This window comes from Aquarana catesbeiana, linkage group LG01 (assembly GCF_042186555.1).
Source record: "Aquarana catesbeiana isolate 2022-GZ linkage group LG01, ASM4218655v1, whole genome shotgun sequence".
Lineage (NCBI taxonomy): Eukaryota > Metazoa > Chordata > Amphibia > Anura > Ranidae > Aquarana > Aquarana catesbeiana.
The window spans coordinates 781,954,130-781,969,765 of NC_133324.1; positions in this window are offsets into that span (position 1 = coordinate 781,954,130).

The window sequence follows — 15,636 nt, forward strand, 5'->3', positions numbered from 1 at the left end:
GATTGATAGCAGTGGGAGTCATTGGCTCCCGCTACTGTGCAATCCCGCTGACTTTGCAATCAAGAGCTGTGACACTAGAGTGTGGGGAGCCAGGTCCTGCAGTCTGTGTCAATAGACGCAACAGCAAGACTCAGGAGTGTGCATGGGTGCCTCCGTGAAAAGTGGCTTTCCGTGGGGACACTCGATGAAGATGAGGAACGCCAGTGAGGGACCCAGAAGAGGACAATTGGGGCTGCTCTGTGCAAAACCATTGCCTAAGTATATGCATGTTTGTTATTTTTATTTTCAAAAAATCGTAGGTTTACAATCACTCTAAAGATACACTTCAAGCGCTGAAATACAAACACCTATTTCTTTTTTGTATATGCCTACCAAGGGTCTTCAGAAATCGTTTCTAATATTCAATGTGGGAGCACTGGTTTTTCACCTATGCAGTATGTTAGACAATTGATTTCAGCAGGAGTCTACAAGAATTGCATCCACAGCACCAGTCAGGAGGAAGGCTCTGCAGGACACTACCCTGTTTCCCCGAAAATAAGACCTAGCGTGATTGTAGGTAATGGCTGCAATATAAGCCCAACCCCCCAAATAAGCCCTATTTAAAGTCCTTGTAGGTCTTATTTTCAGGGTAGGGCTTATTTTCGGGGAAACAGGGTAGGGCTTTTTTGGGGGGTAAGGCTTATATTGCAGCCATCACCGACAATCACACTAGGTCTTATTTTCGGGGAAACAAGGTATGTGTTTCTTCCTGAATGCATAGGTATCACCCTTGAAGACTATAGCTTTGAAGTGCCCTCTTCATTAGGGCATTCTGTGTGTAGATCTTTAGAAGTGGTTTAGGCTATTATGTCAATTGTGGAGTGGATGCAAAAGAAGATTGGTACATGTTACTGTACTGAATGCCCACAACAGACATTAGTAACAAAATGAGGACAGCCATTGCTGGAAAACACCACACTGAGGTGGAAAGTTGACTAGTAGTTAGGCTTAGGCAAGCTGCAATTACAGAAAACTGCTTAGGAATAGTGGTTGTCCATTGGAATGCACACTTTTTCCTAATGTTAGGATGATCAGTTGCGTTTGGACTCATTAATCTATGCAAGAGGTCACTTTTACCCACTGACAGCTGTATAATTATGTGCTGGAGTTAGCCTAAAGCCTCGTACACATGATCGGATTTTCGGCAGGGAATTGTGTGATCACAGACTGTTTGCCTAAAATCCGACCGTTAGTACGCTCCTTCAGACAATTGTTGTCCAATTTTCTGCCAACAAATGTTGGATGGCAGGCTAGTAAATTTTCGGTGGACAACGGTCTGTTGTCAGATTTTCGTATCGTGTGTACACAAGTCCGTCACACAAAAGTCCAAAGTACAAACACCCATGCTCGGAATCAATGCTCACCAAACACGACATTAGCAGAAGGAGCCCAAAGGGTGGTGCCTGACAGTTGAACTTCCTCTTTATCGGCTCGTAGCACGTGTAGTACGTCAGTACGTTTGTGTTTGTTGGCCAACAATTGTGTACGTTTGTATGCAAGACAAGTTCCTGGCACACACCCTTTGGACAAAAGTCTGACGCTCTGTTGGCCAACAATCCAAACGCGTGTACGAGGCTTAAAGGCCCTTAACCTTTTTATTAATTAGGAAGTTTAAGAGGAGATTTATTACCTTTATGGGGTAAAGAACATAGTAAGATTTCTTTTTGGAATCCACAGACTTGCTTGCCTTTCAGGCAAGCAAATATTTTATTTAGTTTAAACACGCAATTATTTTAACAAAACAAAAAAAAAGAAAGAAAAAATTGACAACCTCATTGTGCTTCTGTTTACCAAAGTAAAATAGGAACTTTTTGTAAGCTTATGTCATTCTATGTCATTTGTAAGCCTATGTCATTATATCATTTAGAATAGATGTTATGCACAGTTTCCTTTTTTGTGTTGGTTGTACCAAACAATTCTTAGTGTCATATTTCAGTTTGACAAAGCACTGACCAAGCATGTGAAATCAATTATTTTTAATTTACTCTCTAATCTATTGTAATACTACAACAAATGACTCATAGGTCGTAACCTTACAATGTTATTCACCTACTAATGTTTAGTTTACTCCTGTCATCCATCTTAAACAACTGCAACATGCATTTGTTTAATTGTGGTAAGACAAAAGGTATGCAAAATATGTAGAGGTGAGTTGAATGAATTGAATGAATTGTCCACGAGGTCACGTTCGATGTACACCAACTACATGTATTTCAGAATTCAATGTCGACTAATCACTTGCCGACCAGCCGCCGTCATTATACTGCGGCAGATTGGCTCTGCTGCGCAAATCGCCGTAGCTGTACGTTGGTTCGTGCAATAGATACAGAGCTGATGCGCGTGACCAGCGGCTGTGATGTCCACCGGCCACCTGTGATCACTCCACAGAGAGACAGAACGGGGATCTGTCAATGTAAACAGACAGATCCCCATTCTGTCAGGGGATTAGAGAGAGATCGTCTGTTCCTAGTGATCAGGAACAGCAGTCTCTCTCCTCCTCCAGTCAGTACACTGCCACAGTTAGAAACACCTTTCAGGGAACACATTAAAACCCCTTGATCACCCCTTTGCTGTCAGTGTTATCTATACAGTAATCAGTGTCACTGGTCCCCAAAAAGTGTAAAAAGTGTCCGATCTGTCCACGGCAATGTTGCAGTCCTGCTAATATTCGATGATCACCGACATTACTAGTAAAAAAAAAAAAAAATAATAAAAAAAATGCCATAAATCTATCACCTATTTTGTAGACGCTATAACTTTTGCGCAAACCAATCAATATATGCTTATTGCGAATTTTTTTACTAGAAATATGTTGGCCTAAACTGAGGAAGAAATTTTTTTTTATTTATTTTTTTGGGGGGGATATTTATTATAGTAAAAATATTGCTTTTTTAAAAAATGTACGCTTTTTTTGTTTATAGCACAAAAGATAAAAAAATGCAGAGGTGATCAACTACTACCAAAAGAAAGCTCTATTTGTGGGAAAAGAAGGATATAAATTTTGTTTGGGTACAACGTTGCATGACCGCGTAATTGTCAGTTAAAGCGACGCAGTGCTGTATCGCGAAATATGGCCTGGTCATTAAGGAGGGTAAATCCTTCCGGTCCTTAAGTGGTTAAAGGGATGTGCTGGAGCTGGAGAGAGTCCAAAGAAGGGTAACTAAATTAATAAGGGGTTTGGAGGACCTCAAATACGAAAAGGGACTACAAGCACTAAATTGAGAGGGGACATGATAGCAATTTACAAATACCTCAATGGGGACCCCAGCATTGGAAAAAAGCTATTCAGTCTCAGGGAGTGTAATAGGACACAGGGCCACAAAATGAGACTGGAGGAGAAGCGATTTAACTTTAAGCTGCGTAGGGGTTTTTTCACTGTTAAGGTGCTAAGAATGTGGAACTCTCTTCCACAATTGGTGGTGGCTGCGGGGAGTATGGATATTTTTAAAAGACTCTTGGACATGCATCTTAAAAAACACAATATACAGGGATATGGGAAATGATTATAGACACTGACACACGTAAACCTACACAGGTTGAACTGGAAGAACTATTGTCTTTATTCAACCTTACCTACAATGTAACTATGTAACTATATGTAATTAGGAAGGCCTGAGTGAAAAAACAATGATCTGATTCCCCCATTAACACACGCGCTGTTGATCCCTCCCGCAGAGCTTTTGTATTCAGACAGTGGGGAGAGTTCCCTGCCATCAGAGATCAATGATCAGTGTTGGCGGCTAAGTCAAAAGATTGACTTCTGTACAACTTGCCTGCCCATAGATGAATAAAAAAATTGGCCGGTTCAGCAGGGACCAGCTAAATTTCGATCCATCTATAGACATCTTAAGTCACTGAAGAACACTGGGCATAGCGTGCTTTACAATTAATATATGTACTGCATACAGGGCTTTATTTCAGCTGGAATACACCAGTACTGCACTGGATGAGCTAAAGCATTTGTTCTAGCACTCCCATAGCACTTCCAATCAGTGGCTGCCATACAGAGCATGAAACCCTTTTTTTTAAATACATGCTACTGGAATTTATTGTGCCACCATTAGCAGAGGGGAGTAGGACTACTGAATTGTACTCAGACTATGGTATAATACTTCAGCCATATTTACCAACACCTCTTCTAAATTTCCTGCTGACAGGTTCAAACAGTCCCCAGCAGAGCAGCGCACCCTCCACCTCTCCTGAACTGCATGGGAAAGAAAGTGTATCTACTAGTGACTGACTGCTAGGCTGGTTGTACTCTCTGCCTGTGTTCTGGCTGGCTGATTCTGGCTCTGGTAATGTATTAACCCTTTATGTACTACTTCTACCAGAATTGACTGAATGTTTCTGTGTATCAATTTAAGAGGGCCACAGGGAATAGCGCACACATACAAAAGAAGTTACTTTAAAATCTTATAGGGCTACTTAAAAACACCTGATCTTTATAAATAAATATGGGGATTTAGTCACACCCTATGGCCATACCGTGCTTAAGCCCACCACTGCGTCAAAGTACCCCATTTTCAGTGGGTCCTACACTATTCATAGAATAAAAGATAAATCCCACTTCTCTTAACCATGGGAGATACTTACTCCTTATATGGGAGAAGTGTGCTAGCTGTAGATTCACTGCTTAAAGAGGAAGTAAAGTATGCATCGCATACTAGCACATTATGTGACACTTACCTGCAAACGAAGCCCGCGTCGTCCCCGCTGGAGGCTGAATCCATCTTCGCCCGTCTTCCTTCTGGGGCCGCGGACTCCGGCTGTGTGAGTGGCCAGAGCATGGGAGCTGCCGCTCACGGAACAGGCTTCTGAAGAAACGGCACAGGCTTCTGATGTCATCAGCGCATTATACAGTAAATATCTCCTAAACGGCGCATGTTTAGGAGATATTTACAGTACCTATGGGTAAGCCATATTCTAGGCTTACCTATAGGTACAAAGAATACAGGAAGGTTTACTTACTCTTTAAGCACTTCAATAGAGACACAGATTTGTGTAGATCCCTTGGCCGTTGTGTAGGAAAGTTGAGCTATTTGTGCCACTTGATAGTAGGCCTGTAAGTTTAAACTATCAAAGGCCTTGTGAAGGTCCAATGAAAGAAGTAATAATTCCCTAGATAAAGGGGTATCCACTTGGAGCGTACCGCAAAGATCAATGCTATATTTAATTTATTCATAAATGACCTGGAGGATGGGGTAAGCAGTTCAATCTCTGTATTTGCGGTCGATACTAAGCTAAGCAGGGCAATAACTTCTCCACAGGATGTGGAAACCTTGCAAGAAGATCTGAACAAATTAATGGGGTGGGCAACTACATGGCAAATGAGGTTTAATGTAGAAAAATGTAAAATAATGCATTTGGGTGGCAAAAATATGAATGCAATCTAAACACTGAGGGGGGAACCTCTGGGGGAATCTAGAATGGAAAAGGACCTGGGGGTCCAAGTAGATGATAGGCTCAGCAATGGCATGCAATGCCAAGCTGCTGCTAACAAAGCAAACAGAATATTGGCATGCATTAAAAGGGGGATCAACTTCAGAGATAAAACGATAATTCTCCCGCTCTACAAGGCTCTGGTCCAGCCGCACCTGGAGTATGCTGTCCAGTTCTGGGCACCAGTCCTCAGGAAGAATGTACTGGAAATGGAGCGAGTACAAAGAAGGGCAACAAAGCTATAAAGGGTCTGGAGGATCTTAGTTATGAGGAAAGGTTGCGAGCACTGAACTTATTCTCTCTGGAGAAAAGACGTTTGAGGGGGGATATGATTTAAATTTACAAATACTGTACTGGTGACCCCACAATAGGGATAAAACTTTTTCATGGAAGGGAGTTTAACAAGACAAGTGGCCACTCATTAAAATTAGAAGAAAAGAGGTTTAACCTTAAACTACGTAGAGGGTTCTTTACTGTAAGAGCACCTGAACGACCACAACATACAGGGATATATAATGTAATACTGATATATAATCGCACACATAGGTTGGACTTGATGGACTTGTGTCTTTTTTCAACCTCACCTACTATATGTAACTAATATATATAATTCCACCATGACACCTATTGGGCCCTTTGCTTTTTGTACATTGGATGTATGTAATTTTATTAATCTTTGTATATTGTGTGAAGCTTGTATTATTTCTATAATGGTGTGCATCTATATACTTATATTTAATGTTATATACTGGTTACAATTGCTCTTCTGATCACTTTGTCAAGATTACCAGTTAATTTCTCAGGAAGGGAATATCTTCTCTTTACAAAGGCCCTATCCTAGGTGGAAGCACTGTGAACTTAACTATCAAAACCCATTCTTCGAGTTAGCAAAGATTCTGGTTCTCTTATTTACCTACAAGTTTATCATAATGTTCTGTTTAGGGAGGGTCATTTCTCATAACCCCCCCCCCCCCCCCCCCCCCCAAAAAAAAAAGGCTATACCAGCATCAAGAATCACTTTCATGTTAGTCATCATTTATGCTTTATGCCTTCACTTACCCTTGTGGTTTAATGGAAGTAGGAGAAACTATGCAAATTATCAAAGATCAAGTGGCTCAACACAAAGTCTTAATATGCCAGAAACTACCAGGTGTATTTGTTTCCAGTTATTTCACCGAGATACATCAAATGATAATGATTTGTAGTTTGTGATTCTTGAGGAAGTCCAGAGGGACAAACAACGGGGTGATCACATCAGTATCCTCAAACACAGAGAAGTTTATTGGATTACCAGATTGTCCTGTCTGCACCCTCAGCAGGTTAAACAGAGGTTATAATTTATATTTCAAAATTATGTTTAAATTCATGTTGCAAATATAGTCTGACATTTCCTTTTTCTGTTTCAAATCCTTGTTGGATCTTTTTGAAATTTGCCTTGTGTCCATTGGTTAAATGTCACATTATTTGTATAGATGCTTTTTTCCCCCCAGAATAAATTTTTATTGAAATTTTGCAAGTTATAGTATATATAAATTAGTACAAACATTGGAAGTATAAATAATGCATCCAACCAAAATTGCAGCGTTGACATTGGAATAATACCTTGGTTAGAAGTTAGCTGAGTATATAAGAAACAATATTTGCATACCCATAAATCACTAAGGCTTTAACATATACATACAGAGACTAACAATAATACAATAGGAAAACTGTGTATATTATAATGTAAGCCCTTGACTATTCATCCTTATATCCCATACATCATGGAAACCTATTGATGCTTTTTAGAGGGTGGTAGAGTAGCAGCTGCTAGGCATTTAGACAATAATGCCACAATTTGAATGCTTGTTTTTCTTTTTTTGTAGCCGAGCATGGATTTTTGAATGGAAACACTGCAACTGCGAGCCAAGCTTTTTGGTGGAGGTACTGCCAGCCGTAGTAACATTATCACAGTAGTGTGTAGTTACATGGGTACTGCTATGTTATGTTATGCTAATGCTCTGTACACACGGTCGGATTTTCCAACCGAAAAAGTGCGATCGGATTGTGTTGTTGGAAATTTCGTGTGTGGGCTCCATCTGACTTTTTCCGTCGGAACTTCCGACACACAAAGTTTGAGAGCAGCCTATAAAATTTTCTGACAACAAAATCCGATTGGTTAAATTCCGATCGTGTGTAGACAAATCCGACGCACAAAGTGCCACGCATGCTAAGAATAAAAATTAAGAGACAAAAGCCATTGGCTACTGCCCCGTTTATAGTCCTGACGTACGTGTTTTACATCACCGCGTTCAGAACGATCGGATTTTCTGACAATTTTGTGCAACCGTGTGTATGCAAGACAAGTTTGAGCCAACATCCGTCGGAAAAAATCCATGGATTTTGTTGTCGGAATGTCCAATCAATGTCCGACCGTGTGTACAGGGCATAAGGCTCAACCGCCTACTGTTGCAGCACCCCTCCCCCCCAGCCTCCTTGTAGAAGTACTATTTTTTGTAGCCAGGAAAATGATAAACAAAATATCATTTTTTTTAGCTTCTAGGTATATCATTTTTGAGCAAAGTTATTTTGGATTGTGCTGTTTGATAGAGTTAATGGAAATTGAGTTTTTAATACTGCTTCCTCTTTAGGGTTACGTAGCCGAGAAGTACAGCAGTCTCTTTAAACTTGACAGAGATACTGTCCAGCATTGTATACTAGGTGAAGCCTTTTCAAAATGCCTCACTGTTGTTCCAAGGAATATCATCTTAACAGTTTATAAAATATTTTATGGAGCCAGATGATTCTGTTTGAAGATCACTTAGTAAATGTTCCAGCACACAAATACAACATTAAAAGGAAGGCAAACATGCCATTGTTTTATAGAAGTACCCAAAGCGTAACACAAAATTCTCTGTACGCTCTTCGCACATCTGAGCGTGACCTGATAGATTACATCTTCAAGGAAGCACAGGCACCCCTGCCCATACTTTACCTCACCCTTGTGCAGTAACACATATCATCTGTTAGCATAGAAACATCCACATTTAGCCTTGTGTTTCTAATATTCTAAGTAAAAAAATATAATAAAACTTATGTATTTGGCGCAGAGGTTTCAATTTACTATTTCTTTTTCAACAACTGCTAGAAGAGTCTTGCTCTGAATTTCAGTGAATAATAAAGTAGAACTATGCTGAGCCTCTCTAAACTCTAAAGGTCCGAATATTGGGCAACATTGGCTGGTTCATTAAAAACCGGCTGACATTCGACTCGACAGCCAGCCTTGAGCATACTGGAAAGCCAGCAGCCGACAGCCGACTGGCTCCTGATCAGCGCTCTCAGCCAATGGCTGAGAGCGCTGGCCAAAGTGTTCAGGGGGGAGGGGGGGCAACCCCCTGTCAGAACACAATAGTTCAGCAGGGGAGATCGCTGTCAGTTTTTTTTTTTCGTTCAACCCGCTAGGTTGAAGGTAAAAAACCCGATAGTGTGTACTACGCTTAAATGGCTGAAATGTCGTTTACCAAAGCACTGTATACCACATCAAAAATCACACTTATTAATCGTTTATCAAATGCTGATTTCACCTTTTTCATCTTTTTTTTTTACACAATAGTGCTGACGATTTCCTCTAGTCTCTTCAGCTGCTTCCTGTGTACATGCGTACACTCGACAAACTTCACATCATTGATCTAGACCAGGTTTCTTTGAGGTAACGATGGTGGACCATGCCCTCGCAATGTGTGTTGGCATGACCACTTGTTAAAAAACATTAAAAAAAGAAAAAAGTAATGTTTTGAATTGCACAGACCCTTGTCAGACACTAGAACGAATGACAAGTTGCTGAAAGGAGCCCATAAAGAAGGATATATAGGGGGCTGTAAATTCTGGCAGCATGCATATAGACAAACATACACACATAGGCCCAGATTTTCAATATCCACTTACCCACGTAACTTACTGAGAAATTAAATATTTTACAAAACTTAATTGTGTATCAATTACTGTACATGCTCATGCAGCCAAGGGCTGCCTTAGTGAAGACCAACTCCTATGTACAAGTTAAATAATGCCTAACATGCTGGAATTCCATTTCTACTACGTCATGCCTTTTCCCACTAAGCCACGCTCCCTTATTGCCAGTATTATGGTAATAAAAGACCGTTTATTGTAATCATGCCAAGAGTTTCATACGCCAAAAAAAACTATGTGGTAGTGTGTTGTTGACAATTTTATGTCTACATGTACACCAATCTGTGCAGAAATATCCAAGTCAAAAGCAAGTGATCCATCATATTTCTGTATGATAGGAAATCAACTTTACTTACATCTTTACATTTACTATGGCATATAAAATAGCGGACTTGTATTTTTTTCTCTTGTTTTCATTATATTAGTTGATTATACAATATTTCTTATCACCAATACATTACAAGTCATAAGCCATGAATTGATTTATAAGGAAACTTGCAAAGAGTCGTTTTTAAAATGTCAAACAATGCAGGACACAGCAGATAGAAAATATATATAGTGTCTGAGTGTGTGTGTCTGTGTTGGGAGGGGAGGTTATTGATTACACTGAATTTATGAGGAAGAAAATAGCTAACTTGTTTCTTTGAGTTTGGCTCATTTTACCACATTCACATTCTTGTGTGTCTGACCCATTTCTTACTTGGATGGAAAGGCATGTTTTTGATCAGATTAAGCAGGGCGTTGGGTTGTGCTTTTTGATTTCCATATTTCCTGTAAAACTTTGTTACGCTTACTGTGATTAACTGATGTGCAGCGTTTTAAGTAGTTCACATACTCTACATACGAAAATGTTTGTGAGCTATTATAAAATATAGGATAGAATATTGCAGAATATATGGGAAAAGCCAGACTCTTGTCACAGATTCTTTTCTAACTCTACTCTGGCATTCTATACATCAGAATCATTTGTCATGCCTGCTTGCTTTACTTAATTCTTCACTTAACTACATTTTTGGAAAACTTGACTGTTGAGAAACACATGCAATAACATCCTTTAAGAAATGTAGCCTTGCCCAGTAATGATACAGAAAAATATTAAGTTGGAGAGGGCAAGGCAATCATTACAAACATGACCTCACAGGCATACTGTGAGCATTTAGCCATAAATGAATGACAGTATAAGCTTGCCCTTACCATATGTGTCATACAAGCATTCTACTATTCCATAAAGCCACCATCAGTGCCAAACATTAGACAAAGCATCAAGAGCTGGCCAGGTAAAACTGCCAAAAATATGTAGTAATGAACAATTTTAGGAAGGTGGGTGGTAAGCTCATACAACTGCTGAAGTCTTCCCAGTCAGTGGCTATAATCCCTTATGCCCCCAAACCCATTCTTTCACCCATTGCCCTAATAAGGATGCAAACAATATTACATTTCCCAACAACTGCACACCCACTAAACTGAAATACACTAAGCCATCATTTCAACCTATGATAAATAGTTTTTTCTGTCTTAAAAATATATTGGTGATAGGATGAGGAAGGTTAGGAACCTCTGTCATGTTGTGTCGCTGTGTTTGTCCCCACTGGAAAGATATTTCCTCTCTATTTGTCCTGGTGACCATTATTTCTGGCACAGAAAATAATGGGAAATCTAAAATGTTATAATCGTCACCAGAACAGGGTATAAGAGGGAATTTTTTTAATGGGAATAAATGTTTCCCTGCTCTAAGGCATACTACAATGAGCATAAAAATGAGGCTTCAGTGGGCTCAGGTTAGTGCATAAAGGGAAGAGGTGTTACATGTGAATCATGGTCAGACATGTGAACCCAGATCAGGCAAGTATGGTATCTCTGAATTCCAACCAGTCTATTGTATGACCAGACACATGGACTGGTATCCTTATACCAAAAAGGCTGGGGGGGGGGGGGGGTAGTAAAATCAGCCTATATATCCATCAGCATCATTCAGGTGTTTCAAAAAGAAGAACCCTCTCCAAAAAAATAGTAGACAGTGTGTATATGCAGTAAAGCATGCTTGTTATACTCACTGTGGAACCTAAGGGGTTAATCATCTGCATTGTATAAAAAAGGCTATTTGATCCTGTCTTCTCTGATCCTCCCCTTTTTTCACAGTTAACAATGCATCTGCTGATAGTACAGAACCTTAGGGGCACTCTGCACATACTCAGAGTGCATAGAATACATTACGATAAAAAACCTTCTGCCTTTACAATCACTTTAATCTCCACAATACTGGCTCTCAGTATAGTCTCTCATATAATTTTTTTGCATTTTCTTTCTTGTCGGTGTTGCTGTAGTTAGTTGTATACATCCTACAGAAGCTCCACGTAAAAGGTAGCTTATTTAAAAGGAATTATTTTAAATTGTTCACTGTAGATATAACTAAGAGCCCTTTCACACTGGGGCGGTTTGCAGGCGCTATTGCGCTAATAATAGCGCCTGCAAACCGACCCGAAAGTGCCGCTGCTGTGTATCCAGTGTGAAAGCCCCGAGGGCTTTCACACTGGAGCGATGCGCTGGCAGGACGGTAAAAAAGGTCCTGCCAGCAGCATCTTCGGAGCGGTGAAGGAGCGGTGTGTATACCGCTCCTTTACCGCTCCTGCCCATTGAAATCAATGGGACGGCGCGGCTATACCGCCGGCAAAGCGCCTCTGCAGAGGCGCTTTGCGGTGGTATTTAACCCTTTCTCGGCCGCTAGCGGGGGTAAAACCGCCCCGCTAGCGGCCGCATACCAACGGTAAAATAATAGCTAATAATAGCGACGTTTTACCGCCGACGCCGCCCCCTGCCCCAGTGTGAAAGGGCTCTTAAGGTAAAGCTTTTTTTGTTTAGGATATAGTGGAGAGGGATCAGAATACCTGTCAAGTTTTGTTGTATCTATTGAGAAATTTATCACTGAAAATTAAAGCTATCATCAAAAGTGAAAGTGAAAGAAAATCCACATTTCAAGTTGTCCCCATAATAGCAATAGACATTTTCCAATGGGGACACTAGCTCTAGTGATCCTGGTGATAACCAGTGATTCCCTCACTTTGGAGGGATTTCCCATAATTTCCCGTTTTGGCTGTGGGACAGTATGTGAAGGGAAAAGAGACACAGATGGACAAAAAGGGGTTATAAGCCTTACTTACTCTAGTTCCACTGTAAGAATTATTAAAATGGCTACTCCCAGCTGAATTCTTTATTTTTTTTATTAGTACATGTTCCCTAGGTCAGTGTGAAGCCCCCTCCACAATTTAATACTTAAGAAAATTATTATTATTATTGATTTTGCAAGCAAAGCAGTAAAAGACCTTACAAATGTTCTAACTCCAAAACTAAAAATGAAAGTTTCAGCTGCAGCTACGTTTTAAAGGAATGTTATTTTTTAGTAATACAATCGCTTAAAAACCCCCAAAACAAACAAAGGAAATAAAGCCAGGGCAGGCTGGTAGTTTTTTTCACTCTGCGTGACCTAAGGGGGGCAGGCTCAAATGGAATTCCAACAGGTTTGTCCTGCACTTTTATTCAGCATGGCAGAAAACAAACATAGATTCAAAGCAGGACTTTCAAAACATCTACTTGCCTGAGCATAACAGAAACCCCTGAGCATCAGTCAGCTCACATACTGTAAATAAAGACCTGTGGACAGCTTGTAGGCAGGTCATCTACTCTTGGTTGGTCAGTCTACATGGCTGCCCAGGTTGGGATGGAAGGGGTTAAGGCTTGCTCTGCCTTTCCCTGTGTGTTCATGGGTTTTCCTTGTGGTTCCTTCAGTCACCCTGAGCAGATTTGAGTTACGAAGAGTTAATATCTGGTCACTTGGTATTGAATGAGAAGAGTTAAGTGGAGCACGCATAAGGTCCATACTATGTGCTCAGCAGGATCCCATTCTGGTATTGGGTTCCTATTCCCACTCAAAGCTCTACAAAGCCTCTGAGCTCCAGCTCTCTAAACAGAAGACCTGAGAAAATGTAACACTTGTTTTGTCAACATCAGTCATAAATCCTGGAGCACCTTCACCATGAGAAACCAAGGTGACAAAAGAACATCATCCACAATCTTGCAAGCCAGTGCCTCACAAAATGTGTAACTGACTTTTGTGTTGGCAGGAGTGCCCTTTTATTCTGACCAGTACTCTTTAACAATAAATCAGTCATGCATAAGGGTTTCAAATAGCTTCATTGCAAGCTTTCAAATCTTGCTTTTAAACTTTATCTCTGTGCAACCAGGGTAAAGTGTAATACAAACTGTTATTTAAGCACAATAAACTGCAGAGCTTGTGACAAGCACATTAGGCAGAAAACGTTTGTGCCTTGTATATTTTTTCAGGGTGAGGTAATGTGGGTAATCCACTTTAACCATCTCATTACACAAATTTATGGAATAGCGTTGCTTAAATATGTATCTCATGACATTTTTTTTTGTTCCTAGACTCACATCATAATCCACCCACTGTAATTGTCTATTCCACCTTTCACCAAGAACTTTCAAAATTAAAATGTGGTCTGGTTAATAACCGTCCTCATGCATTTGTTGTGTGACAGATTGTTTCACAGGAAGATCTTGTTTCGTTAATCTATTTTCTTGAGTTTCTCCTCATTAGTTTTTCTCTGGTTACTGGTTGTTAGTAGGAATTCCCAGGTGTTCTCTTTATCATGGCATTTCTACATTTTTAGGTCACAAATTCACATATTCTGTAATAACCTAATTTGTGTTTTTTTCCAGACTGAGATTAATAGTTTCTTGTATTAATGGAAAATGTCTACATAGATTTGATCTCCGATTACCCTATGAGTCATTGCAGTTTGATCTATCACGTCATGGCTCTGAATTGGTGACATGAACCAATATTTATCTGAAAGCAGCCTTGACCTGGGAAATTGTAGAATGTCATACACTGTATTTAAGTATGACAAAGCAAGTAGAGAATTTACAAATTGTCTGGGTTGACAGATGGAGAAAAACCAGCCACGTGAAAATAAAGGGACACTATCTATATTGTGATGTACAGTTTCTTATTTATTGTCCCCATGTTGTTTTCATTTCTTTGTAAACTGAAGTGCATTTAGAGAATAAAATACTCAATGAGTAACATTATATTACCAGCGGAGAGTCTTATTTATATAAAAATCTAACAAACTGAAAGAAGAGAGCTGAAGAGACAGAGACAGAGACCACACAGAGCAAACCAAAGTAATTAAAAACTGATGAGTTGATGTAGATCACTTACTAATGTGACGTGACTTGTAGTCAAGTGAACTGATTTTCAAGTCTAATAATATGGGTGACGTTGAAAAAAAAACTTTGTTTAAACTCACTTAACCCCAAATGACTCAATTTGTTACCACTTGCAGGCCTGATCCTCCAAATACACTATGCAGTTAATTTACTAAAATCGGAGAATGCAAAATCTGGTGCAACTGTGCAACGAAACCAGATTCCAGTTTTATTTGTCAAAGCCTAACTGAACAGGCTGAGGTTAGAAGCTGGCTACCATGCACAGCTGCACCAGATTCTGACTGCTACAGTTTCAGTCAATCTACCCCTATATGCGCAAATGCATATGGATTGGACATCCCTCCAAATTATTGATTCCATGTGCACAAGACCAGGTCCATAAAGACATGCTTTTAATGAGTTTGATATGAAGGAACCTGAATGACCTGCACAGAGCCCTGACCTTAACCCTACTCAACACATTTGGTATGAACTGGAACCTGGACCCGACCTCACAATTTTGTTTTCTTATAAGTTTAGTTCATCATTTGAAACAAATGAACTATGCAGTCAAGGGGCCACAGTAGGTTAAAATACACTGTTCAGTTTTGAAAAATATTTCTTAAAGCGGAGTTTCACTAAAAAAAAAAAATTTAGATGTCAGCAGCTGCAAATACTGCAGCTGCTGACTTTTAAAATAAGGACACTTACCTGTCCCGGGGTCCAGCGATGTCGGCACCCGAGACCGAGCCGTCCCTCGATCCTCGGGTGCTGCCGTCGCCATTCTCACTGAGGGAATCAGGAAGTGAAGCGTTGCGGCTTCACTGCCCGGTTCCCTACTGCGCATGCGCGAGTCGCGCTGCGCGTCTACACTGGTCCCCGTTGTGTTGTGGGAACTGTGTATTTCCCACAACACAACGGGGGTGGGCGGGGAGTCTGCGGCTAGCTATACCCGGAAGTGGGTGCAGATACCTGTATTATACA